We start from the raw sequence: 23,467 nt of genomic DNA, 5'->3' as shown, positions 1-23,467 counted from the left end.
CCTTGACCCCGGGCGCCGTAAAGAAGGAAGCGTCATCGGCCCGGTCGCAAGGCCTGGTTAATCTGGGCACCGCTACCCCACCGGCACCCCCCTCCCGGGCTGGGCCGCCACCAGAAGACCCCCGGCCTGGTCGCAAGGCCGAGTGCCCCCGGGCGCTGCTCCCAAACCGGGTCCCCCCACTATACCACCGCTGGGCGTGGACCTGTTTGCCCATCATACTGGTCCGGATGGACTGCCGCTGGAGTGGCCGGCTGAACTGACCAGGGGTCAGCCATGGAAAACCCAGCCCCCGCGCGAGCCTCTGATATCGGCTCCGGAGCCCGTAGAGGTTACCCCGCCCCCATTAGAAGACGCCCAATTTGAGTGGGATCCCGCCGGCGAGAACTTGATGGGGTTCACTCAGGAGACCCGGGCGGACGCGGTCCGTCGTCTGGAGGCTTGTCAGCAACTGGCGACCTTCGAACGGGAACGGCGGGAGAGGAGCGTCAGGGAGGAGCGGCTCCAGGCCCAAAGCGCAGAGCAAAAACGCAAGGCCCGTCAGGACCCCCGGGCCGCCCGCGGTCCCCGAATCACCAGGACCATAATTAAATTCCATATGGAGAACAGTTGGGGCTTCATCAGGGGCCCGGAAAAGGCAGGCGACGTCTTTGTAACCCGTGGCCGTGACCTCTACCCTGGTGACGTGGTCACCTTCACCCGACACGAGGGCGCAAAAGGACCATACGCCCTCCATGTCCATCGGCTTACAGAGGAGGAGCTGCAGCACTATGGCTATGAGGAAAGCCAGGAGGACCCGGACGGGTCTGAAGAACAGTATGAGGAGGAAGGAGCATATGGAGGACACCGCTACTAGTAAGTAGCAAAAGCATATGTGTAAATAGTTACCCGTCGGGGTACAAAGGACTTTTGTGAAACTGTTTCCCTTGTGAACGTTACCCCCTACATCCCCCTGCCTGGCTGAGGACTGAGAGCAGCCATCCCCTTTCCAACAGGCTGAGGACTGGGAACGGCCAATCCCCTGTAAATAGTTGCGCTTCCTAAAGCGCCCCCTACTGGTTTTATAAAAAGACTACCACGTCTACCTCGGGACAGAGAGTCCCTCATGTTTAAAAGTTTACTGAAGTTTTTGCACTTAAAAGAAGGATGAACACCTGGTCGCAAGTTGCACCGCGGCCATGATCCAAGAATACCAGAATGTGTTTTGCCTAAAATTGTTTTATATGAGGAGTTTAATATGCAGCTAGAAAATGTTTTACATGATCTTGAAACCGTTTTATATGACAAGTGACGAAAGAGTTCCAGTAGTGTTGAAAATATTTTATAATGCCTAGTGAAAGAAAAGTGTGTCCCATAAAGGTAATTCATCTGTGTCGTCCGTTTCTAAATGTAAAAGGTTATTGAAAAAGTTTGCATGTCCTGTATTTAACTGTTTTTGCTCTTTTCCAGGCCGAGGACGTGCTGTGGTTTACCAGGGGGGAATGTAGCGCCCCGAGGGTTCGGCCGCTACAGGGGTATTGCACCTCTGCCAGAGGTGTGGTATTCCACTCCCGGGTAAGGATGGAGTATGGACCAGGGCTCAGTTAGCTGCATACAGCACACTCACCCCATTTCCGAGGGACAGCTCAATGGTGTTCCCACTAGACAGAAATTCAGGTACGACAGACCATGTCCCTGGCTGGAGTGGGGAGGAGGGAGGAAAACCCAGTGATGTAGGAGCAGATAGGGGTTGGTTCCTGAGCGTAGGTAGGAGCCCATTGGTTGCCGGTCACCTGGGCTCATGGCTAGAGGGAGGTATAAAAGGTGGGCACCATCTTAGGTCAGTCGTTCAGTCAGTCTGTGCAGAGAGAGGAGAAGACAGGGAGTAGAGGCTCTGTAGGAGCTCTACTCCAGAGTGGACCTAGAGAAAGGCCGAGGAGGAGAGTGGAGAGAGAGAGGAGGTGAAGGGGAGCTGTGGTTCCTTCTCAGCCCAGCTCCACGAGAAAGGAGAAGAAGGAGGAACAGAAAAGAGGAGAAGAAGAGACAGAGGAACAGAGGGGCTCAAGAACAAGAAGGTGGAAGGGACCCTAAGAACCCACGAGAATCCAGGGTGAAGGGTCAGGCAGATTAAGGGTACTGGATCCCAAGTTGGTGGAGGAGAAACAACCCTCAGCCAAAGACCGGAGTCTGTGACCATTTATTGGTGCAGCACCTCATCAAACCTGCTAGGAAGGCACCATATAGGACAGCGGAGGACGGGGCCCACGTTTACCCGCACAAGTCCGCGGCAGCTGGACAAAAGTGGGTCACTGGTGAGGCAGGCCAGAGAAAGGAAAGAAGGGGGTCCTGTGCCATACTTCTGAGCTGCCTGGGAGTTGACCGAGCCCCACACCTGGTGGACGCAGCACGGCTCGGGCGGTCACTGCTGACAGAAGTGACCCGGAACAAATGAACTGTGAGTAAAGACCCTGGACTGTAACTTGTTGTCTGTGTGCTCCTTCGTGCCTCCAGCTCTACCGGTACTGGGACTCTCACCACCATCACTCCCACCATTCACTACACTGCCCTGGGGCTGCACTCTTCCCGTGGAGAGTCACACCACCCCAGCTGCACCCACCATCAGCCCCAGCGGTCTGCCCTGCAGCGGCGGTTCCTAATGACCGCAAATCCACGGGTGGCGTAGTCGGACATCACTTAAAACTTATAAAGGGACTACCACTGGTCTGACCACCCTGAGCCACGAACCGGGTCGCCACTACTTCCCCCATCGTGCCCCTATTGCCCGGATCCAAGTGTCCCATGGCCCAGGGGGCGAGTCATCTGCCTCTAGCTCCTTTCTCTCTATGTCTGTCTCTGCCTCTAGCTCCTTTCTCTCTGTGTCTGTCTCTGCCTCTAGCTCCTTTCTCTCTATGTCTGTATCTGCCTCTAGCTCCTTTCTCTCTATGTCTGTCTCTGCCTCTAGCTCCTTTCTCTCTATGTCTGTCTCTGCCTCTAGCTCCTTTCTCTCTATGTCTGTCTCTGCCTCTAGCTCCTTTCTCTCTATGTATGTCTCTGCCTCTAGCTCCTTTCTCTCTATGTCTGTCTTTGCCTCTAGCTCCTTTCTCTCTATGTCTGTCTCTGCCTCTAGCTCTTTTCTCTCTATGTCTGTCACTGCCTCTAGCTCCTTTCTCTCTATGTCTGTCTCTGCCTCTAGCTCCTTTCTCTGTGTTTGTCTCTGCCTCTAGCTCCTTTCTCTCTATGTCTGTCTCTGCCTCTAGCTCCTTTCTCTCTATGTCTGTCTCTGCCTCTAGCTCCTTTCTCTCTATGTCTGTATCTGCCTCTAGCTCCTTTCTCTGTGTTTGTCTCTGCCTCTAGCTCCTTTCTCTCTATGTCTGTCTCTGCCTCTAGCTCCTTTCTCTGTGTTTGTCTCTGCCTCTAGCTCCTTTCTCTCTATGTCTGTCTCTGCCTCTAGCTCCTTTCTCTCTATGTCTATCTCTGCCTCTAGCTCCTTTCTCTCTATGTCTGTCTCTGCCTCTAGCTCCTTTCTCTCCGTGTCTGTCTCTGCCTCTAGCTCCTTTCTCTCTATGTCTGTCTCTGCCTCTAGCTCCTTTCTCTCTATGTCTATCTCTGCCTCTAGCTCCTTTCTCTCTATGTCTGTCTCTGCCTCTAGCTCCTTTCTCTCTATGTCTGTCTCTGCCTCTAGCTCCCTTCTCTCTATGTCTGTCTCTGCCTCTAGCTCCTTTCTCTCTATGTCTGTCTCTGCCTCTAGCTCCCTTCTCTCTATGTCTGTCTCTGCCTCTAGCTCCTTTCTCTCTATGTCTGTCTCTGCCTCTAGCTCCTTTCTCTCTATGTCTGTCTCTGCCTCTAGCTCCTTTCTCTCTATGTCTGTATCTGCCTCTAGCTCCTTTCTCTCTATGTCTGTCTCTGCCTCTAGCTCCTTTCTCTCTATGTCTATCTCTGCCTCTAGCTCCTTTCTCTCTATGTCTGTCTCTGCCTCTAGCTCCTTTCTCTCTATGTCTATCTCTGCCTCTAGCTCCTTTCTCTCTATGTCTGTCTCTGCCTCTAGCTCCTTTCTCTCTATGTCTGTCTCTGCCTCTAGCTCCCTTCTCTCTATGTCTGTCTCTGCCTCTAGCTCCTTTCTCTCTGAGTCTGTCTCTGCCTCTAGCTCCTTTCTCTCTGTGTCTGTCTCTGCCTCTAGCTCCTCCTTCTATGTCTGTCTCTGCCTCTAGCTCCTTTCTCTCTATGTCTGTCTCTGCCTCTAGCTCCTTTCTCTCTATGTCTGTATCTGCCTCTAGCTCCTTTCTCTCTATGTCTGTCTCTGCCTCTAGCTCCTTTCTCTCTATGTCTGTCTCTGCCTCTAGCTCCTTTCTCTCTATGTCTGTCTCTGCCTCTAGCTCCTTTCTCTCTGTCTGTTTCTGCCTCTAGCTCCTTTCTCTCTGTGTCTGTCTCTGCCTCTAGCTCCTTTCTCTCTATGTCTGTCTCTGCCTCTAGCTCCTTTCTCTCTGTGTCTGTCTCTGCCTCTAGCTTCTTTCTCTCTATGTCTGTCTCTGCCTCTAGCTCCTTTCTCTCTGTGTCTGTCTCTGCCTCTAGCTCCTTTCTCTCTGTGTCTGTCTCTGCCTCTAGCTCCTTTCTCTCTATGTCTGTCTCTGCCTCTAGCTCCTTTCTCTCTATGTTTGTCTCTGCCTCTGGCTCCTTTCTCTCTGTGTCTGTCTCTGCCTCTAGCTCCTTTCTCTCTATGTCTGTCTCTGCCTCTAGCTCCTTTCTCTCTGTGTCTGTCTCTGCCTCTAGCTCCTTTCTCTCTGTGTCTGTCTCTGCCTCTAGCTCCTTTCTCTCTATGTTTGTCACTGCCTCTAGCTCCTTTCTCTCTATCTCTGTCTCTGCCTCTAGCTCCTTTCTCTCTATGTCTGTCTCTGCCTCTAGCTCCTTTCTCTCTGTGTCTGTCTCTGCCTCTAGCTCCTTTCTCTCTGTGTCTGTCTCTGCCTCTAGCTCCTTTCTCTCTATGTCTGTCTCTGTCTCTAGCTCCTTTCTCTCTATGTCTGTCTCTGCCTCTAGCTCCTTTCTCTCTGTCTGTCTGTCTCTATCTCCTTTCTCTCTATGTCTGTCTCTGCCTCTAGCTCCTTTCTCTCTGTCTGTCTGTCTCTAGCTCCTTTCTCTCTGTGTCTGTCTCTAGCTCCTTTCTGTGTCTGTCTCTGTCTCTAGCTCCTTTCTCTCTGTCTGTCTGTCTCTAGCTCCTTTCTCTCTATCTGTCTGTCTCTAGCTCCTTTCTCTCTGTGTCTGTCTCTAGCTCCTTTCTGTGTCTGTCTCTGCCTCTAGCTCCTTTCTCTCTGTGTCTGTCTCTGCCTCTAGCTCCTTTCTCTCTATGTCTGTCTCTGTCTCTAGCTCCTTTCTCTCTGTGTCTGTCTCTGCCTCTAGCTCCTTTCTCTGTGTCTGTCTCTGCCTCTAGCTCCTTTCTCTCTATGTCTGTCTCTGCCTCTAGCTCCTTTCTCTCTATGTCTGTCTCTGCCTCTAGCTCCTTTCTCTCTATGTCTGTCTCTGCCTCTAGCTCATTTCTCTCTATGTCTGTCTCTGCCTCTAGCTCCTTTCTCTCTATGTCTGTCTCTGCCTCTAGCTCCTTTCTCTCTATGTCTGTCTCTGCCTCTAGCTCCTTTCTCTCTATGTCTGTCTCTGCCTCTAGCTCCTTTCTCTCTATGTCTGTCTCTGCCTCTAGCTCCTTTCTCTGTGTCTGTCTCTGCCTCTAGCTCCTTTCTCTCTATGTCTGTCTCTGCCTCTAGCTCCTTTCTCTCTATGTCTGTCTCTGCCTCTAGCTCCTTTCTCTCTATGTCTGTCTTTGCCTCTAGCTCCTTTCTCTCTATGTCTGTATCTGCCTCTAGCTCCTTTCTCTCTGTGTCTGTCTCTGCCTCTAGCTCCTTTCTCTCTATGTCTGTATCTGCCTCTAGCTCCTTTCTCTCTGTGTCTGTCTCTGCCTCTAGCTCCTTTCTGTGTCTGTCTCTGCCTCTAGCTCCTTTCTCTCTATGTCTGTCTCTGCCTCTAGCTCCTTTCTCTCTATCTCTGTCTCTGCCTCTAGCTCCTTTCTCTCTATGTCTGTCTCTGCCTCTAGCTCCTTTCTCTCTGTGTCTGTCTCTGCCTCTAGCTCCTTTCTCTCTGTGTCTGTCTCTGCCTCTAGCTCCTTTCTCTCTATGTCTGTCTCTGCCTCTAGCTCCTTTCTCTCTATGTTTGTCTCTGCCTCTGGCTCCTTTCTCTCTGTGTCTGTCTCTGCCTCTAGCTCCTTTCTCTCTATGTCTGTCTCTGCCTCTAGCTCCTTTCTCTCTGTGTCTGTCTCTGCCTCTAGCTCCTTTCTCTCTGTGTCTGTCTCTGCCTCTAGCTCCTTTCTCTCTATGTTTGTCACTGCCTCTAGCTCCTTTCTCTCTATCTCTGTCTCTGCCTCTAGCTCCTTTCTCTCTATGTCTGTCTCTGCCTCTAGCTCCTTTCTCTCTGTGTCTGTCTCTGCCTCTAGCTCCTTTCTCTCTGTGTCTGTCTCTGCCTCTAGCTCCTTTCTCTCTATGTCTGTCTCTGTCTCTAGCTCCTTTCTCTCTATGTCTGTCTCTGCCTCTAGCTCCTTTCTCTCTGTCTGTCTGTCTCTATCTCCTTTCTCTCTATGTCTGTCTCTGCCTCTAGCTCCTTTCTCTCTGTCTGTCTGTCTCTAGCTCCTTTCTCTCTGTGTCTGTCTCTAGCTCCTTTCTGTGTCTGTCTCTGTCTCTAGCTCCTTTCTCTCTGTCTGTCTGTCTCTAGCTCCTTTCTCTCTATCTGTCTGTCTCTAGCTCCTTTCTCTCTGTGTCTGTCTCTAGCTCCTTTCTGTGTCTGTCTCTGCCTCTAGCTCCTTTCTCTCTGTGTCTGTCTCTGCCTCTAGCTCCTTTCTCTCTATGTCTGTCTCTGTCTCTAGCTCCTTTCTCTCTGTGTCTGTCTCTGCCTCTAGCTCCTTTCTCTGTGTCTGTCTCTGCCTCTAGCTCCTTTCTCTCTATGTCTGTCTCTGCCTCTAGCTCCTTTCTCTCTATGTCTGTCTCTGCCTCTAGCTCCTTTCTCTCTATGTCTGTCTCTGCCTCTAGCTCATTTCTCTCTATGTCTGTCTCTGCCTCTAGCTCCTTTCTCTCTATGTCTGTCTCTGCCTCTAGCTCCTTTCTCTCTATGTCTGTCTCTGCCTCTAGCTCCTTTCTCTCTATGTCTGTCTCTGCCTCTAGCTCCTTTCTCTCTATGTCTGTCTCTGCCTCTAGCTCCTTTCTCTGTGTCTGTCTCTGCCTCTAGCTCCTTTCTCTCTATGTCTGTCTCTGCCTCTAGCTCCTTTCTCTCTATGTCTGTCTCTGCCTCTAGCTCCTTTCTCTCTATGTCTGTCTTTGCCTCTAGCTCCTTTCTCTCTATGTCTGTATCTGCCTCTAGCTCCTTTCTCTCTGTGTCTGTCTCTGCCTCTAGCTCCTTTCTCTCTATGTCTGTATCTGCCTCTAGCTCCTTTCTCTCTGTGTCTGTCTCTGCCTCTAGCTCCTTTCTGTGTCTGTCTCTGCCTCTAGCTCCTTTCTCTCTATGTCTGTCTCTGCCTCTAGCTCCTTTCTCTCTATCTCTGTCTCTGCCTCTAGCTCCTTTCTCTCTATGTCTGTCTCTGCCTCTAGCTCCTTTCTCTCTGTGTCTGTCTCTGCCTCTAGCTCCTTTCTCTCTGTGTCTGTCTCTGCCTCTAGCTCCTTTCTCTCTATGTCTGTCTCTGCCTCTAGCTCCTTTCTCTCTATGTTTGTCTCTGCCTCTGGCTCCTTTCTCTCTGTGTCTGTCTCTGCCTCTAGCTCCTTTCTCTCTATGTCTGTCTCTGCCTCTAGCTCCTTTCTCTCTGTGTCTGTCTCTGCCTCTAGCTCCTTTCTCTCTGTGTCTGTCTCTGCCTCTAGCTCCTTTCTCTCTATGTTTGTCACTGCCTCTAGCTCCTTTCTCTCTATCTCTGTCTCTGCCTCTAGCTCCTTTCTCTCTATGTCTGTCTCTGCCTCTAGCTCCTTTCTCTCTGTGTCTGTCTCTGCCTCTAGCTCCTTTCTCTCTGTGTCTGTCTCTGCCTCTAGCTCCTTTCTCTCTATGTCTGTCTCTGTCTCTAGCTCCTTTCTCTCTATGTCTGTCTCTGCCTCTAGCTCCTTTCTCTCTGTCTGTCTGTCTCTATCTCCTTTCTCTCTATGTCTGTCTCTGCCTCTAGCTCCTTTCTCTCTGTCTGTCTGTCTCTAGCTCCTTTCTCTCTGTGTCTGTCTCTAGCTCCTTTCTGTGTCTGTCTCTGTCTCTAGCTCCTTTCTCTCTGTCTGTCTGTCTCTAGCTCCTTTCTCTCTATCTGTCTGTCTCTAGCTCCTTTCTCTCTGTGTCTGTCTCTAGCTCCTTTCTGTGTCTGTCTCTGCCTCTAGCTCCTTTCTCTCTGTGTCTGTCTCTGCCTCTAGCTCCTTTCTCTCTATGTCTGTCTCTGTCTCTAGCTCCTTTCTCTCTGTGTCTGTCTCTGCCTCTAGCTCCTTTCTCTGTGTCTGTCTCTGCCTCTAGCTCCTTTCTCTCTATGTCTGTCTCTGCCTCTAGCTCCTTTCTCTCTATGTCTGTCTCTGCCTCTAGCTCCTTTCTCTCTATGTCTGTCTCTGCCTCTAGCTCATTTCTCTCTATGTCTGTCTCTGCCTCTAGCTCCTTTCTCTCTATGTCTGTCTCTGCCTCTAGCTCCTTTCTCTCTATGTCTGTCTCTGCCTCTAGCTCCTTTCTCTCTATGTCTGTCTCTGCCTCTAGCTCCTTTCTCTCTATGTCTGTCTCTGCCTCTAGCTCCTTTCTCTGTGTCTGTCTCTGCCTCTAGCTCCTTTCTCTCTATGTCTGTCTCTGCCTCTAGCTCCTTTCTCTCTATGTCTGTCTCTGCCTCTAGCTCCTTTCTCTCTATGTCTGTCTTTGCCTCTAGCTCCTTTCTCTCTATGTCTGTATCTGCCTCTAGCTCCTTTCTCTCTGTGTCTGTCTCTGCCTCTAGCTCCTTTCTCTCTGTGTCTGTCTCTGCCTCTAGCTCCTTTCTGTGTCTGTCTCTGCCTCTAGCTCCTTTCTCTCTATGTCTGTCTCTGCCTCTAGCTCCTTTCTCTCTATCTCTGTCTCTGCCTCTAGCTCCTTTCTCTCTATGTCTGTCTCTGCCTCTAGCTCCTTTCTCTCTATGTCTGTCTTTGCCTCTAGCTCCTTTCTCTCTATGTCTGTATCTGCCTCTAGCTCCTTTCTCTCTGTGTCTGTCTCTGCCTCTAGCTCCTTTCTCTCTATGTCTGTATCTGCCTCTAGCTCCTTTCTCTCTGTGTCTGTCTCTGCCTCTAGCTCCTTTCTGTGTCTGTCTCTGCCTCTAGCTCCTTTCTCTCTATGTCTGTCTCTGCCTCTAGCTCCTTTCTCTCTATCTCTGTCTCTAGCTCCTTTCTCTCTATGTCTGTCTCTGCCTCTAGCTCCTTTCTCTCTGTGTCTGTCTCTGCCTCTAGCTCCTTTCTCTCTATGTCTGTCTCTGCCTCTAGCTCCTTTCTCTCTATGTCTGTATCTGCCTCTAGCTCCTTTCTCTCTATGTCTGTCTCTGCCTCTAGCTCCTTTCTCTCTGTGTCTGTCTCTGCCTCTAGCTCCTTTCTCTCTATGTCTGTCTCTGCCTCTAGCTCCTTTCTCTCTGTGTCTGTTTCTGCCTCTAGCTCCTTTCTCTCTGTGTCTGTCTCTGCCTCTAGCTCCTTTCTCTCTATGTCTGTCTCTGCCTCTAGCTCCTTTCTCTCTGTGTCTGTCTCTGCCTCTAGCTCCTTTCTCTCTGTGTCTGTCTCTGCCTCTAGCTCCTTTCTCTCTGTGTCTGTCTCTGCCTCTAGCTCCTTTCTCTCTATGTCTGTCTCTGCCTCTAGCTCCTTTCTCTCTGTGTCTGTCTCTGCCTCTAGCTCCTTTCTCTCTGTGTCTGTCTCTGCCTCTAGCTCCTTTCTCTCTATGTCTGTCTCTGCCTCTAGCTCCTTTCTCTCTGTGTCTGTCTCTGCCTCTAGCTCCTTTCTCTCTGTGTCTGTCTCTGCCTCTAGCTCCTTTCTCTCTATGTCTGTCTCTGTCTCTAGCTCCTTTCTCTCTATGTCTGTCTCTGCCTCTAGCTCCTTTCTCTCTGTCTGTCTGTCTCTATCTCCTTTCTCTCTATGTCTGTCTCTGCCTCTAGCTCCTTTCTCTCTGTCTGTCTGTCTCTAGCTCCTTTCTCTCTGTGTCTGTCTCTAGCTCCTTTCTGTGTCTGTCTCTGTCTCTAGCTCCTTTCTCTCTGTCTGTCTGTCTCTAGCTCCTTTCTCTCTGTCTGTCTGTCTCTAGCTCCTTTCTCTCTATGTCTGTCTCTGCCTCTAGCTCCTTTCTCTCTCTGTCCGTCTCTGCCTCTAGCTCCTTTCTCTCTGTGTCTGTCTCTGCCTCTAGCTCCTTTCTCTCTATGTCTGTCTCTGTCTCTAGCTCCTTTCTCTCTGTCTGTCTCTGCCTCTAGCTCCTTTCTCTCTATGTCTGTCTCTGCCTCTAGCTCCTCCCCTCTATGTCTGTCTCTGCCTCTAGCTCCTTTCTCTCTATGTCTGTCTCTGCCTCTAGCTCCTCCCCTCTATGTCTGTCTCTGCCTCTAGCTCCTTTCTCTCTATGTCTGTCTCTGCCTCTAGCTCCTTTCTCTCTGTCTGTCTGTCTCTATCTCCTTTCTCTCTATGTTTGTCTTTGTCTCTAGCTACTTTCTCTCTATGTCTGTCTCTGCCTCTAGCTCCTCCCCTCTATGTCTGTCTCTGCCTCTAGCTCCTTTCTCTCTATGTCTGTCTCTGCCTCTAGCTCCTTTCTCTCTATGTCTGTCTCTGCCTCTAGCTCCTCCCCTCTATGTCTGTCTCTGCCTCTAGCTCCTTTCTCTCTATGTCTGTTTTTGCCTCTAGCTCCTCCCCTCTATGTCTGTCTCTGCCTCTAGCTCCTTTCTCTCTGTGTCCGTCTCTGCCTCTAGCTCCTTTCTCTCTATGTCTGTCTCTGCCTCTAGCTCCTTTCTCTCTATGTCTGTCTCTGCCTCTAGCTCCTTTCTCTCTATGTCTGTCTGTCTCTGTCTCTAGCTCCTTTCTCTCTATGTCTGTCTCTGCCTCTAGCTCCTTTCTCTCTATGTCTGTCTGTCTCTGTCTCTAGCTCCTTTCTCTCTATGTCTGTCTCTGCCTCTAGCTCCTTTCTCTCTGTGTCTGTCTCTGTCTCTAGCTCCTTTCTCTCTATGTCTGTCTCTGCCTCTAGCTCCTTTCTCTCTGTGTCTGTCTGTCTCTATCTCCTTTCTCTCTATATTTGTCTCTGTCTCTAGATCCTTTCTCTCTATGTCTGTCTCTGTCTCTAGCTCCTTTTTCTCTGTGCTGTCTCGGCCTCTAGCTCCTTTCTCTCTATGTCTGTCTCTGCCTCTAGCTCCTTTCTCTCTGTGAGTCTCTGCCTCTATCTCCTTTCTCTCTATGTATGTCTCTGCCTCTAGCTCCTTTCTCTCTATGTCTGTCTCTGTCTCTAGCTCCTTTCTCTCTATGTCTGTCTCTGCCTCTAGCTCCTTTCTCTCTATGTCTGTCTCTGCCTCTAGCTCCTTTCTCTCTGTGTCTGTCTCTGCCTCTAGCTCCTTTCTCTCTATGTCTGTCTCTGCCTCTAGCTCCTTTCTGTGTCTGTCTCTGCCTCTAGCTCCTTTCTCTCTGTGTCTGTCTCTGCCTCTAGCTCCTTTCTGTGTCTGTCTCTGCCTCTAGCTCCTTTCTCTCTATGTCTGTCTCTGCCTCTAGCTCCTTTCTCTCTGTGTCTGTCTCTGCCTCTAGCTCCTTTCTCTCTATGTTTGTCTCTGCCTCTAGCTCCTTTCTCTCTGTGTCTGTCTCTGCCTCTAGCTCCTTTCTCTCTATGTCTGTCTCTGCCTCTAGCTCCTTTCTCTCTGTGTCTGTCTCTGCCTCTAGCTCCTTTCTCTCTATGTTTGTCTCTGCCTCTAGCTCCTTTCTCTCTGTGTCTGTCTCTGCCTCTAGCTCCTTTCTCTGTGTCTGTCTCTGCCTCTAGCTCCTTTGTCTCTGTCTGTCTCTGCCTCTAGCTCCTTTCTCTCTATGTCTGTCTCTGCCTCTAGCTCCTTTCTCTCTGTGTCTGTCTCTGCCTCTAGCTCCTTTCTGTGTCTGTCTCTGCCTCTAGCTCCTTTCTCTCTATGTCTGTCTCTGCCTCTAGCTCCTTTCTCTCTGTGTCTGTCTCTGCCTCTAGCTCCTTTCTCTCTATGTCTGTCTCTGCCTCTAGCTCCTTTCTCTCTGTGTCTGTCTCTGCCTCTAGCTCCTTTCTCTCTGAGTCTGTCTCTGCCTCTAGCTCCTTTCTCTCAATGTCTGTCTCTGCCTCTAGCTCCTTTCTCTCTATGTCTGTCTCTGCCTCTAGCTCCTTTCTCTCTGTCTGTCTCTGCCTCTAGCTCCTTTGTCTCTGTCTGTCTCTGCCTCTAGCTCCTTTGTCTCTATGTCTGTCTCTGCCTCTAGCTCCTTTGTCTCTGTGTCTGTCTCTGCCTCTAGCTCCTTTGTCTCTATGTCTGTCTCTGCCTCTAGCTCCTTTCTCTCTATGTCTGTCTCTGCCTCTAGCTCCTTTCTCTCTATGTCTGTCTCTGCCTCTAGCTCCTTTCTCTCTGTGTCTGTCTCTGCCTCTAGATCCCTTTTTTCTCTATGTCAGTCTCTGCCTCTAGCTCCTTTCTCTCTATGTCTGTCTCTGCCTCTAGCTCCTTTGTCTCTATGTCTGTCTCTGCCTCTAGCTCCTTTGTCTCTATGTCAGTCTCTGCCTCTAGCTCCTTTCTCTCTGTGTAGGTCTCTGCCTCTAGCTCCTTTCTCTCTGTGTCTGTCTCTGCCTCTAGCTCCTTTCTCTCTGTGTCTTTCTCTGTCTCTAGCTCCTTTCTGTGTCTGTCTCTGCCTCTAGCTTCTTTCTCTCTATGTCTGTCTCTGCCTCTAGCTCCTTTCTCTCTATGTCTGTCTCTGCCTCTGGCTCCTTTCTCTCTGTGTCTGTCTCTGCATCTAGCTCCTTTCTCTCTGTGCCTGTCTCTGCCTCTAGCTCCTTTCTCTCTGTGTCTGTCTCTGTCTCTAGATCTTTTATCTCTATGTCTGTCTCTGTCTCTAGCTCCTTTCTCTCTATGTCTGTCTCTGCCTCTAGCTCCTTTCTCTCTATGTCTGTCTCTGCCTCTAGCTCCTTTCTCTCTATGTCTGTCTCTGCCTCTAGCTCCTTTCTCTGTGTCTGTCTCTGCCTCTAGCTCCTTTCTCTCCATGTCTGTCTCTACCTCTAGCTCCTTTCTCTCTATGTCTGTCTCTGCCTCTAGCTCCTTTCTCTCTGTCTGTCTCTGCCTCTAGCTCCTTTCTCTCTATGTCTGTCTCTGCCTCTAGCTCCTTTCTCTCTATGTCTGTCTCTGCCTCTAGCTCCTTTCTCTCTATGTCTGTCTCTGCCTCTAGCTCCTTTCTCTGTGTCTGTCTCTGCCTCTAGCTCCTTTCTCTCTATGTCTGTCTCTACCTCTAGCTCTTTTCTCTCTATGTCTGTCTCTGACTCTAGCTCCTTTCTCTCTGTGTCTGTCTCTGCCTCTAGCTCCTTTCTCTCTGTGTCTGTCTCTGCCTCTAGCTCCTTTCTCTCTGTCTGTCTCTCCCTCTAGCTTCTTTCTCTCTATGTCTGTCTCTACCTCTAGCTCTTTTCTCTCTATGTCTGTCTCTGACTCTAGCTCCTTTCTCTCTGTGTCTGTCTCTGCCTCTAGCTCCTTTCTCTCTGTGTCTGTCTCTGCCTCTAGCTCCTTTCTCTCTGTGTCTGTCTCTGTCTCTAGCTCCTTTCTCTCTGTGTCTGTCTCTGTCTCTAGCTCCTTTCTCTCTGTGTCTGTCTCTGCCTCTAGATCGTTTCTCTCTGTGTCTGTCTCTGTATCTAGCTCCTTTCTCTCTGTGTCTGTCTCTGTCTCTAGCTCCTTTCTCTCTGTGTCTGTCTCTGCCTCTAGCTCCTTTCTCTCTGTGTCTGTCTCTGCCTCTAGCTCCTTTCTCTCTGTGTCTGTCTCTGCCTCTAGCTCCTTTCTCTCTGTGTCTGTCTCTGCCTCTAGCTCCTTTCTCTCTATGTCTGTCTCTGCCTCTAGCACCTTTCTCTCTATGTCTGTCTCTGTCTCTAGATCATTTCTCTCTATGTCTGTCTCTGCCTCTAGCTCCTTTCCCTCTATGTCTGTCTCTGCCTCTAGCTCCTTTCTCTCTGTGTCTGTCTCTGCCTCTAGCTCCTTTCTCTCTGTGTCTGTCTCTGCCTCTAGCTCCTTTCCCTCTATGTCTGTCTCTGTCTCTAGCTCCTTTCTCCCTATCTCGGTCTCTGCCTCTAGCTCCTTTCTCTCTGTGTCTGTCTCTGCCTCTAGCTCCTTTCTCTCTGTGTCTGTCTCTGCCTCTAGCTCCTTTCTCTCTATCTCTGTCTCTGCCTCTAGCTCCTTTCTCTCTGTGTCTGTCTCTGCCTTTTGCTCCTTTCTCTCTATGTCTGTCTCTGCCTCTAGCTCCTTTCTCTCTATGTCTGTCTCTGTCTCTAGATCGTTTCCTTCTATGTCTGTCTCTGCCTCTAGCTCCTTTCTCTCTGTGTCTGTCTCTGTCTCTAGCTCCTTTCTCTCTGTGTCTGTCTCTGCCTCTAGCTCCTTTCTCTCTGTGTCCGTCTCTGCCTCTAGCTCCTTTCTGTGTCCGTCTCTGCCTCTAGCTCCTTTCTCTCTGTGTCTGTCTCTAGCTCCTTTCTCTCTGTGTCTGTCTCTGCCTCTAGCTCCTTTCTCTCTGTTTCTGTCTCTGCCTCTAACTCCTTTCTGTGTCCGTCTCTGCCTCTAGCTCCTTTCTCTCTATGTCTGTCTCTGCCTCTAGCTCCTTTCTCTCTATGTCTGTCTCTGCCTCTAGCTCCTTTCTGTGTCTGTCTCTGCCTCTAGCTCCTTTCTTTCTGTGTCTGTCTCTGCCTCTAGCTCCTTTCTGTGTCTGTCTCTGCCTCTAGATCCTTTCTCTCTATGTCTGTCTCTGCCTCTAGCTCCTTTGTCTCTATATCTGTCTCTGCCTCTAGCTCCTTTCTCTGTGTCTGTCTCTGCCTCTAGCTCCTTTCTCTCTGTGTCTGTCTCTGCCTCTAGCTCCTTTCTCTCTGTGTCTGTCTCTGCCTCTAGCTCCTTTCTCTCTGTGTCTGTCTCTGTCTCTAGATCGTTTCTCTCTATGTCTGTCTCTGTCTCTAGCTCCTTTCTCTCTATGTCTGTCTCTGCCTCTAGCTCCTTTCTCTCTGTGTCTGTCTCTGTCTCTAGCTCATTTCTCTATGTGTCTGTCTCTTTCTCTAGCTCCTTTCTCTCTGTCTGCCTCTGTCTCTAGCTCCTTTCTCTCTATGTCTGTCTCTGCCTGTAGCTCCTTTCTCTCTGTGTCTGCCTCTAGCTCCTTTCTCTCTATGTCTGTCTCTGCCTCTAGCTCCTTTCTCTCTATGTCTGTCTCTGCCTCTAGCTCCTTTCTCTCTATGTCTGTCTCTGCCTGTAGCTCCTTTCTCTCTGTCTCTGCCTCTAGCTCCTTTCTCTCTATGTCTGTCTCTGCCTCTAGCTCCTTTCTCTCTATGTCTGTCTCTGCCTCTAGCTCCTTTCTCTCTATGTCTGTTTCTGCCTCTAGCTCCTTTCTCTCTATGTCTGTCTCTGCCTCTAGCTCCTTTCTCTCTATGTCTGTCTCTGCCTCTAGCTCCTTTCTCTCTATGTCTGTCTCTGCCTCTAGCTCCTTTCTCTCTATGTCTGTCTCTGTCTCTAGATTGTTTCTCTCTATGTCTGTCTCTGCCTCTAGCTCCTTTCCCTCTATGTCTGTCTCTGCCTCTAGCTCCTTTTTCTCTGTGTCTGTCTCTGCCTCTAGCTCCTTTCTCTCTGTGTCTGTCTCTGCCTCTAGCTCCTTTCTCTCTATGTCTGTCTCTGCCTCTAGCTCCTTTCTCTCTGTGTCTGTCTCTGCCTCTAGCTCCTTTCTCTCTGTGTCTGTCTCTGTCTCTAGCTCCTTTCTCTATGTGTCTGTCTCTGTCTCTAGCTCCTTTCTCTCTATGTCTGTCTCTGCCTGTAGCTCCTTTCTCTCTATGTCTGTCTCTGCCTCTAGCTCCTTTCTCTCTGTGTGTCTCTGCCTCTAGCTCCTTTCTCTCTATGTCTGTCTCTGCCTCTAGCTCCTTTCTCTCTATGTCTGTCTCTGCCTCTAGCTCCTTTCTCTCTATGTCTGTCTCTGCCTCTAGCTCCTTTCTCTCTATGTCTGTCTCTGTCTCTAGATTGTTTCTCTCTATGTCTGTCTCTGCCTCTAGCTCCTTTCCCTCTATGTCTGTCTCTGCCTCTAGCTCCTTTCTCTCTGTGTCTGTCTCTGCCTCTAGCTCCTTTCTCTCTATGTCGGTCTCTGCCTCTAGCTCCTTTCTCTCTGTGTCTGTCTCTGCCTCTAGCTCCTTTCTCTCTGTGTCTGTCTCTGCCTCTAGCCCCTTTCTCTCTGTGTCTGTTTCTGCCTCTAGCACCTTTCTCTCTATGTCTGTCTCTGTCTCTAGATTGTTTCTCTCTATGTCTGTCTCTGCCTCAAGCTCCTTTCCCTCTATGTCTGTCTCTGCCTCTAGCTCCTTTCTCTCTGTGTCTGTCTCTGCCTCTAGCTCCTTTCTCTCTATGTCGGTCTCTGCCTCTAGCTCCTTTCTCTCTGTGTCTGTCTCTGCCTCTAGCTCCTTTCTCTCTGTGTCTGTCTCTGTCTCTAGATCGTTTCTCTCTATGTCTGTCTCTGTCTCTAGCTCCTTTCTCTCTGTGTCTGTCTCTGTCTCTAGCTCCTTTCTCTATGTGTCTGTCTCTTTCTCTAGCTCCTTTCTCTCTATGTCTGTATCTGCCTCTAGCTCCTTTCTCTCTGTGTCTGTCTCTGTCTCTAGCTCCTTTCTCTCTGTGTCTGTCTCTGCCTCTAGCTCCTTTCTCTCTGTGTCTGTCTCTGCCTCTAGCTCCTTTCTCTCTGTGTCTGTCTCTGCCTCTAGCTCCTTTCTCTCTATGTCTGCCTCTGTCTCTAGCTCCTTTCTCTCTATGTCTGTCTCTGCCTGTAGCTCCTTTCTCTCTATGTCTGTCTCTGCCTCTAGCTCCTTTCTCTCTGTGTGTCTCTGTCTCTAGCTCCTTTCTCTCTATGTCTGTCTCTGCCTCTAGCTCCTTTCTCTCTATGTCTGTCTCTGCCTCTAGCCCCTTTCTCTCTGTGTCTTTTTCTGCCTCTAGCTCCTTTCTCTCTATGTCTGTCTCTGTCTCTAGATTGTTTCTCTCTATGTCTGTCTCTGCCTCCAGCTCCTTTTTCTCTGTGTCTGTCTCTGCCTCTAGCTCCTTTCTCTCTATGTCTGTCTCTGCCTCTAGCTCCTTTCTCTCTATGTCTGTCTCTGCCTCTAGCTCCTTTTTCTCTGTGTCTGTCTCTGCCTCTAGCTCCTTTCTCTCTATGTCTGTCTCTGCCTCTAGCTCCTTTCTCTCTATGTCTGTCTCTGTCTCTAGATTGTTTCTCTCTATGTCTGTCTCTGCCTCTAGCTCCTTTCTCTCTGTGTCTGTCTCTGCCTCTAGCTCCTTTCTCTCTATGTCTGTCTCTGCCTCTAGCTCCTTTCTCTCTATGTCTGTCTCTGCCTCTAGCTCCTTTCTCTGTCTGTCTCTGCCTCTAGCTCCTTTCTATGTCTGTCTCTGCCTCTAGCTCCTTTCTCTCTATGTCTGTCTCTGCCTCTAGCTCCTTTCTCTCTATGTCTGTCTCTGCCTCTAGCTCCTTTCTATGTCTGTCTCTGCCTCTAGCTCCTTTCTCTCTGTGTCTGTCTCTGTCTCTAGCTCCTTTCTCTCTGTGTCTGTCTCTGCCTCTAGCTCCTTTCTCTCTTTGTCTGTCTCTGCCTCTAGCTCCTTTCTCTCTGTGTCTGTCTCTGCCTCTAGCTCCTTTCTCTCTATGTCTGTCTCTGCCTCTAGCTCCTTTCTCTCTATGTCTGTCTCTGCCTCTAGCTCCTTTCTCTCTATATCTGTCTCTGCCTCTAGCTCCTTTCTCTCTATGTCTGTCTCTGCCTCTAGCTCCTTTCTCTCTATGTCTGTCTCTGCCTCTAGCTCCTTTCTGTGTCTGTCTCTGCCTCTAGCTCCTTTCTCTCTGTGTCTGTCTCTGCCTCTAGCTCCTTTCTGTGTCTGTCTCTGCCTCTAGCTCCTTTCTCTCTATGTCTGTCTCTGCCTCTAGCTCCTTTCTCTCTGTGTCTGTCTATGCCTCTAGCTCCTTTCTCTCTGTGTCTGTCTCTGCCTCTAGCTCCTTTCTCTCTGTGTCTCTCTCTGTCTCTAGCTCCTTTCTCTCTGTGTCTGTCTCTGCCTCTGGCTCCTTTCTCTCTGTGTCTGTCTCTGCCTCTAGCTCGTTCTCTCTGTGTCTGTCTCTTCCTCTAGCTCCTTTCTGTGTCTGTCTCTGCCTCTAGCTCCTTTCTCTCTATGTATGTCTCTGCCTCTAGCTCTTTTCTGTGTCTGTCTCTGCCTCTAGCTCCTTTCTCTCTATGTATGTCTCTGCCTCTAGCTCCTTTCTCTGTCTGTCTCTGCCTCTAGCTCCTTTCTGTGTCTGTCTCTGCCTCTAGCTCCTTTCTCTCTATGTATGTCTCTGCCTCTAGCTCCTTTCTCTGTCTGTCTCTGCCTCTAGCTCCTTTCTCTCTATGTCTGTCTCTGCCTCTAGCTCCTTTCTCTCTATGTATGTCTCTGCCTCTAGCTCTTTTCTGTGTCTGTCTCTGCCTCTAGCTCCTTTCTCTCTATGTATGTCTCTGCCTCTAGCTCCTTTCTCTGTCTGTCTCTGCCTCTAGCTCCTTTCTGTGTCTGTGTCTGTCTCTGCCTCTAGCTCCTTTCTCTCTATGTATGTCTCTGCCTCTAGCTCCTTTCTCTGTCTGTCTCTGCCTCTAGCTCCTTTCTCTCTATGTCTATCTCTGCCTCTAGCTCCTTTCTCTCTATGTCTGTCTCTGCCTCTAGCTCCTTTCTCTCTATGTCTGTCTCTGCCTCTAGCTCCTTTCTGTGTCTGTCTCTGCCTCTAGCTCCTTTCTCTCTGTGTCTGTCTCTGCCTCTAGCTCCTTTCTGTGTCTGTCTCTGCCTCTAGCTCCTTTCTCTCTATATCTGTCTCTGCCTCTAGCTCCTTTCTCTCTGTGTCTGTCTCTGCCTCTAGCTCCTTTCTCGCTGTGTCTGTCTCTGCCTCTAGCTCCTTTCTTTCTGTGTCTGTCTCAGCCTCTAGCTCCTTTCTCTCTGTGTCTGTCTCTGTCTCTATCTCCTTTCTTTCTGTGTCTGTCTCTGCCTCTAGCTCCTTCTCTCTGTGTCTGTCTCTGCCTCTAGCTCCTTTCTGTGTCTCTGCCTCTAGCTCATTTCTGTGTCTGTCTCTGCCTCTAGCTCCTTTCTCTCTGTGTCTGTCTCTGCCTCTAGCTCCTTTCTCTCTATGTATGTCTCTGCCTCTAGCTCTTTTCTGTGTCTGTCTCTGCCTCTAGCTCCTTTCTCTCTATGTATGTCTCTGCCTCTAGCTCCTTTCTCTGTCTGTCTCTGCCTCTAGCTCCTTTCTGTGTCTGTCTCTGCCTCTAGCTCCTTTCTCTCTATGTATGTCTCTGCCTCTAGCTCCTTTCTCTGTCTGTCTCTGCCTCTAGCTCCTTTCTCTCTATGTCTGTCTCTGCCTCTAGCTCCTTTCTCTGTCTGTCTCTGCCTCTAGCTCCTTTCTCTCTATGTCTGTCTCTGCCTCTAGCTCCTTTCTGTGTCTGTCTCTGCCTCTAGCTCCTTTCTCTCTGTGTCTGTCTCTGCCTCTAGCTCCTTTCTGTGTCTGTCTCTGCCTCTAGCTCCTTTCTCACTGTGTCTGTCTCTGCCTCTAGCTCCTTTCTGTGTCTGTCTCTGCCTCTAGCTCCTTTCTCTCTGTGTCTGTCTCTGCCTCTAGCTCCTTTCTCTCTGTGTCTGTCTCTGCCTCTAGCTCCTTTCTCTGTCTGTCTCTGCCTCTAGCTCCTTTCTCTCTATGTCTGTCTCTGCCTCTAGCTCCTTTCTGTGTCTGTCTCTGCCTCTAGCTCCTTTCTCTCTATGTATGTCTCTGCCTCTAGCTCCTTTCTCTGTCTGTCTCTGCCTCTAGCTCCTTTCTCTCTATGTCTGTCTCTGCCTCTAGCTCCTTTCTGTGTCTGTTTCTGCCTCTAGCTCCTTTCTCTCTGTGTCTGTCTCTGCCTCTAGCTCCTTTCTCTCTGTGTCTGTCTCTGCCTCTAGCTCCTTTCTCTCTATGTCTGTCTCTGCCTCTAGCTCTTTTCTCTCTGTGTCTGTCTCTGCCTCTAGCTCCTTTCTCTGTGTCTGTCTCTGCCTCTAGCTCCTTTCTCTCTATGTCTGTATCTGCCTCTAGCTCCTTTCTCTCTATGTCTGTCTCTGCCTCTAGCTCCTTTCTGTGTCTGTCTCTGCCTCTAGCTCCTCCCTTTATGTCTGTCTCTGCCTCTAGCTCCTCCCTCTATGTCTGTCTCTGCCTCTAGCTCCTTTCTCTCTTTGTCTGTCTCTGCCTCTAGCTCCTTTCTCTCTCTGTCCGTCTCTGCCTCTAGCTCCTTTCTGTGTCTGTCTCTGCCTCTAGCTCCTTTCTCTCTATGTCTGTCTCTGCCTCTAGCTCCTCCCTCTATGTCTGTCTCTGCCTCTAGCTCCTTTCTCTCTTTGTCTGTCTCTGCCTCTAGCTCCTTTCTCTCTCTGTCCGTCTCTGCCTCTAGCTCCTTTCTGTGTCTGTCTCTGCCTCTAGCTCCTTTCTCTCTTTGTCTGTCTCTGCCTCTAGCTCCTTTCTCTCTATGTCTGTCTCTGCCTCTAGCTCCTTTCTGTGTCTGTCTCTGCCTCTAGCTCCTTTCTCTCTATGTCTGTCTCTGCCTCTAGCTCCTTTCTGTATCTGTCTCTGCCTCTAGCTCCTTTCTCTCTGTGTCTGTCTCTGCCTCTAGCTCCTTTCTGTGTCTGTCTCTGCCTCTAGCTCCTTTCTCTCTATGTATGTCTCTGCCTCTAGCTCTTTTCTGTGTCTGTCTCTGCCTCTAGCTCCTTTCTCTCTATGTATGTCTCTGCCTCTAGCTCCTTTATCTCTGCCTCTAGCTCCTTTCTCTCTGTCTGTCTCTGCCTCTAGCTCCTTTCTGTGTCTGTCTCTGCCTCTAGCTCCTTTCTCTCTATGTATGTCTCTGCCTCTAGCTCCTTTCTCTCTGTGTCTGTCTCTGCCTCTAGCTCCTTTCTGTGTCTGTCTCTGCCTCTAGCTCCTTTCTCTCTGTGTCTGTCTCTGCCTCTAGCTCCTTTCTGTGTCTGTCTCTGCCTCTAGCTCCTTTCTCTCTGTGTCCGTCTCTGCCTCTAGCTCCTTTCTCTCTGTGTCCGTCTCTGCCTCTAGCTCCTTTCTCTCTGTGTCCGTCTCTGCCTCTAGATCCTTTCTCTCTGTGTCCGTCTCAGCCTCTAGCTCCTTTCTCTCTGTGTCCGTCTCTGCCTCTAGCTCCTTTCTCTCTGTGTCCGTCTCTGCCTCTAGCTCCTTTCTCTCTCTGTCCGTCTCTGCCTCTAGCTCCTTTCTCTCTCTGTCCGTCTCTGCCTCTAGCTCCTTTCTCTCTGTGTCCGTCTCTGCCTCTAGCTCCTTTCTCTCTGTGTCCGTCTCTGCCTCTAGCTCCTTTCTCTCTATGTCTGTCTCTGCCTCTAGCTCCTTTCTCTCTATATGTGTCTCTGCCACTAGCTCCTTTCTCTCTATGTCTGTCTCTGCCTCTAGCTCCTTTCTGTGTCTGTCTCTGCCTCTAGCTCCTTTCTCTCTGTGTCTGTCTCTGCCTCTAGCTCCTTTCTGTGTCTGTCTCTGCCTCTAGCTCCTTTCTCTCTATGTCTGTCTCTGCCTCTAGCTCCTTTCTATCTGTGTCTGTCTATGCCTCTAGCTCCTTTCTCTCTGTGTCTGTCTCTGCCTCTAGCTCCTTTCTCTCTGTGTCTGTCTCAGCCTCTAGCTCCTTTCTCTCTGTGTCTGTCTCTGTCTCTAGCGCCTTTCTCTCTGTGTCTGTCTCTGCCTCTAGCTCCTTTCTCTCTGTGTCTGTCTCTGCCTCTAGCTCCTTTCTCTCTGTGTCCGTCTCTGCCTCTAGCTCCTTTCACTCTGTGTCCATCTCTGCCTCTAGCTCCTTTCTCTCTGTGTCCATCTCTGCCTCTAGCTCCTTTCTCTCTGTGTCCGTCTCTGCCTCTAGCTCCTTTCTCTCTGTGTCCGTCTCTGCCTCTGGCTCCTTTCTCTCTGTGTCCGTCTCTGCCTCTAGCTCCTTTCTCTCTGTGTCCCTCTCTGCCTCTAGTTCCTTTCTTTCTGTGTCCGTCGCTGCCTCTAGCTCCATTCTCTCTGTGTCCGTCGCTGCCTCTAGCTCCTTTCTCTCTGTGTCCGTCGCTGCCTCTAGCTCCTTTCTCTTTGTGTCCGTCGCTGCCTCTAGCTCCTTTCTCTCTGTGTCCGTCGCTGCCTCTAGCTCCTTTGTCTCTGTGTCCGTCTCAGCCTCTAGCTCCTTTGTCTCTGTGTCCGTCTCTGCCTCTAGCTCCTTTCTCTCTCTGTCCGTCTCTGCCTCCAGCTCCTTTCTCTCTCTGTCCGTCTCTGCCTCTAGCACCTTTATCTCTCTGTCCGTCTCTGCCTTTAGCTCCTTTCTCTCTATGTCTGTCTCTGCCTCTAGCTCCTTTCTCTCTATCTCTCTGCCTCTAACTCCTTTCTCTCTGTGTCTGTCTCTGCCTCTAGCTCCTTTCTCTCTGTGTCTGTCTCAGCCTCTAGCTCCTTTCTCTCTATGTCTGTCTCTGCCTCTATCTCCTTTCTCTCTGTGTCTGGCTCTGCCTCTAGCTCCTTTCTCTGTGTCTGTCTCTGCCTCTAGCTCCTTTCTCTCTATGTCTGTCTTTGCCTCTAGCTCCTTTCTCTCTGTGTCTGTCTCTGCCTCTAGCTCCTTTCTCTCTATGACTGTCTCTGCCTCTAGCTCCTTTCTGTGTCTGTCTCTGCCTCTAGTTCCTCCCCCTCTATGTCTGTCTCTGCCTCTAGCTCCTTTCTCTCTATGTCTGTCTCTGCCTCTAGCTCCTTTCTCTCTGTGTCTGTCTCTGCCTCTAGCTCCTTTCTCTCTATGTCTGTCTCTGCCTCTAGCTCCTTTCTGTGTCTGTCTCTGCCTCTAGCTCCTTTCTCTCTATGTCCGTCTCTGCCTCTAGCTCCTTTCTCTCTATGTATGTCTCTGCCTCTAGCTCCTTTCTGTGTCTGTCTCTGCCTCTAGCTCCTTTCTCTCTATGTCTGTCTCTGCCTCTAGCTCCTTTCTCTCTATGTCCGTCTCTGCCTCTAGCTCCTTTGTCTCTGTGTCAGTCTCTGCCTCTAGCTCCTTTGTCTCTGTGTCCATCTCTGCCTCTAGCTCCTTTGTCTCTGTGCCCGTCTCTGCCTCTAGCTCCTTTCTCTCTCTGTCCGTCTCTGCCTCTAGCTCCTTTCTCTATGTGTCCGACTCTGCCTCTAGCTCCTTTCTCTCTGTGTCCGTCTCTGCCTCTAGCTCCTTTCTCTCTGTCCGTCTCTGCCTCTAGCTCCTTTCTCTCTGTCCGTCTCTGCCTCTAGCCCCTTTCTCTCTGTCCGCCTCTGCCTCTAGCTCCTCTCTCTCTGTGTCCGTCTCTGCCTCTAGCTCCTCTCTCTCT

This window comes from Phyllobates terribilis, unplaced genomic scaffold, assembly GCF_046119375.1.
Source record: "Phyllobates terribilis strain yellow unplaced genomic scaffold, ASM4611937v1 Scaffold_11__3_contigs__length_659146591, whole genome shotgun sequence".
Taxonomy (NCBI): domain Eukaryota; kingdom Metazoa; phylum Chordata; class Amphibia; order Anura; family Dendrobatidae; genus Phyllobates; species Phyllobates terribilis.
Note: the sequence above shows the minus strand (reverse complement) of the source record.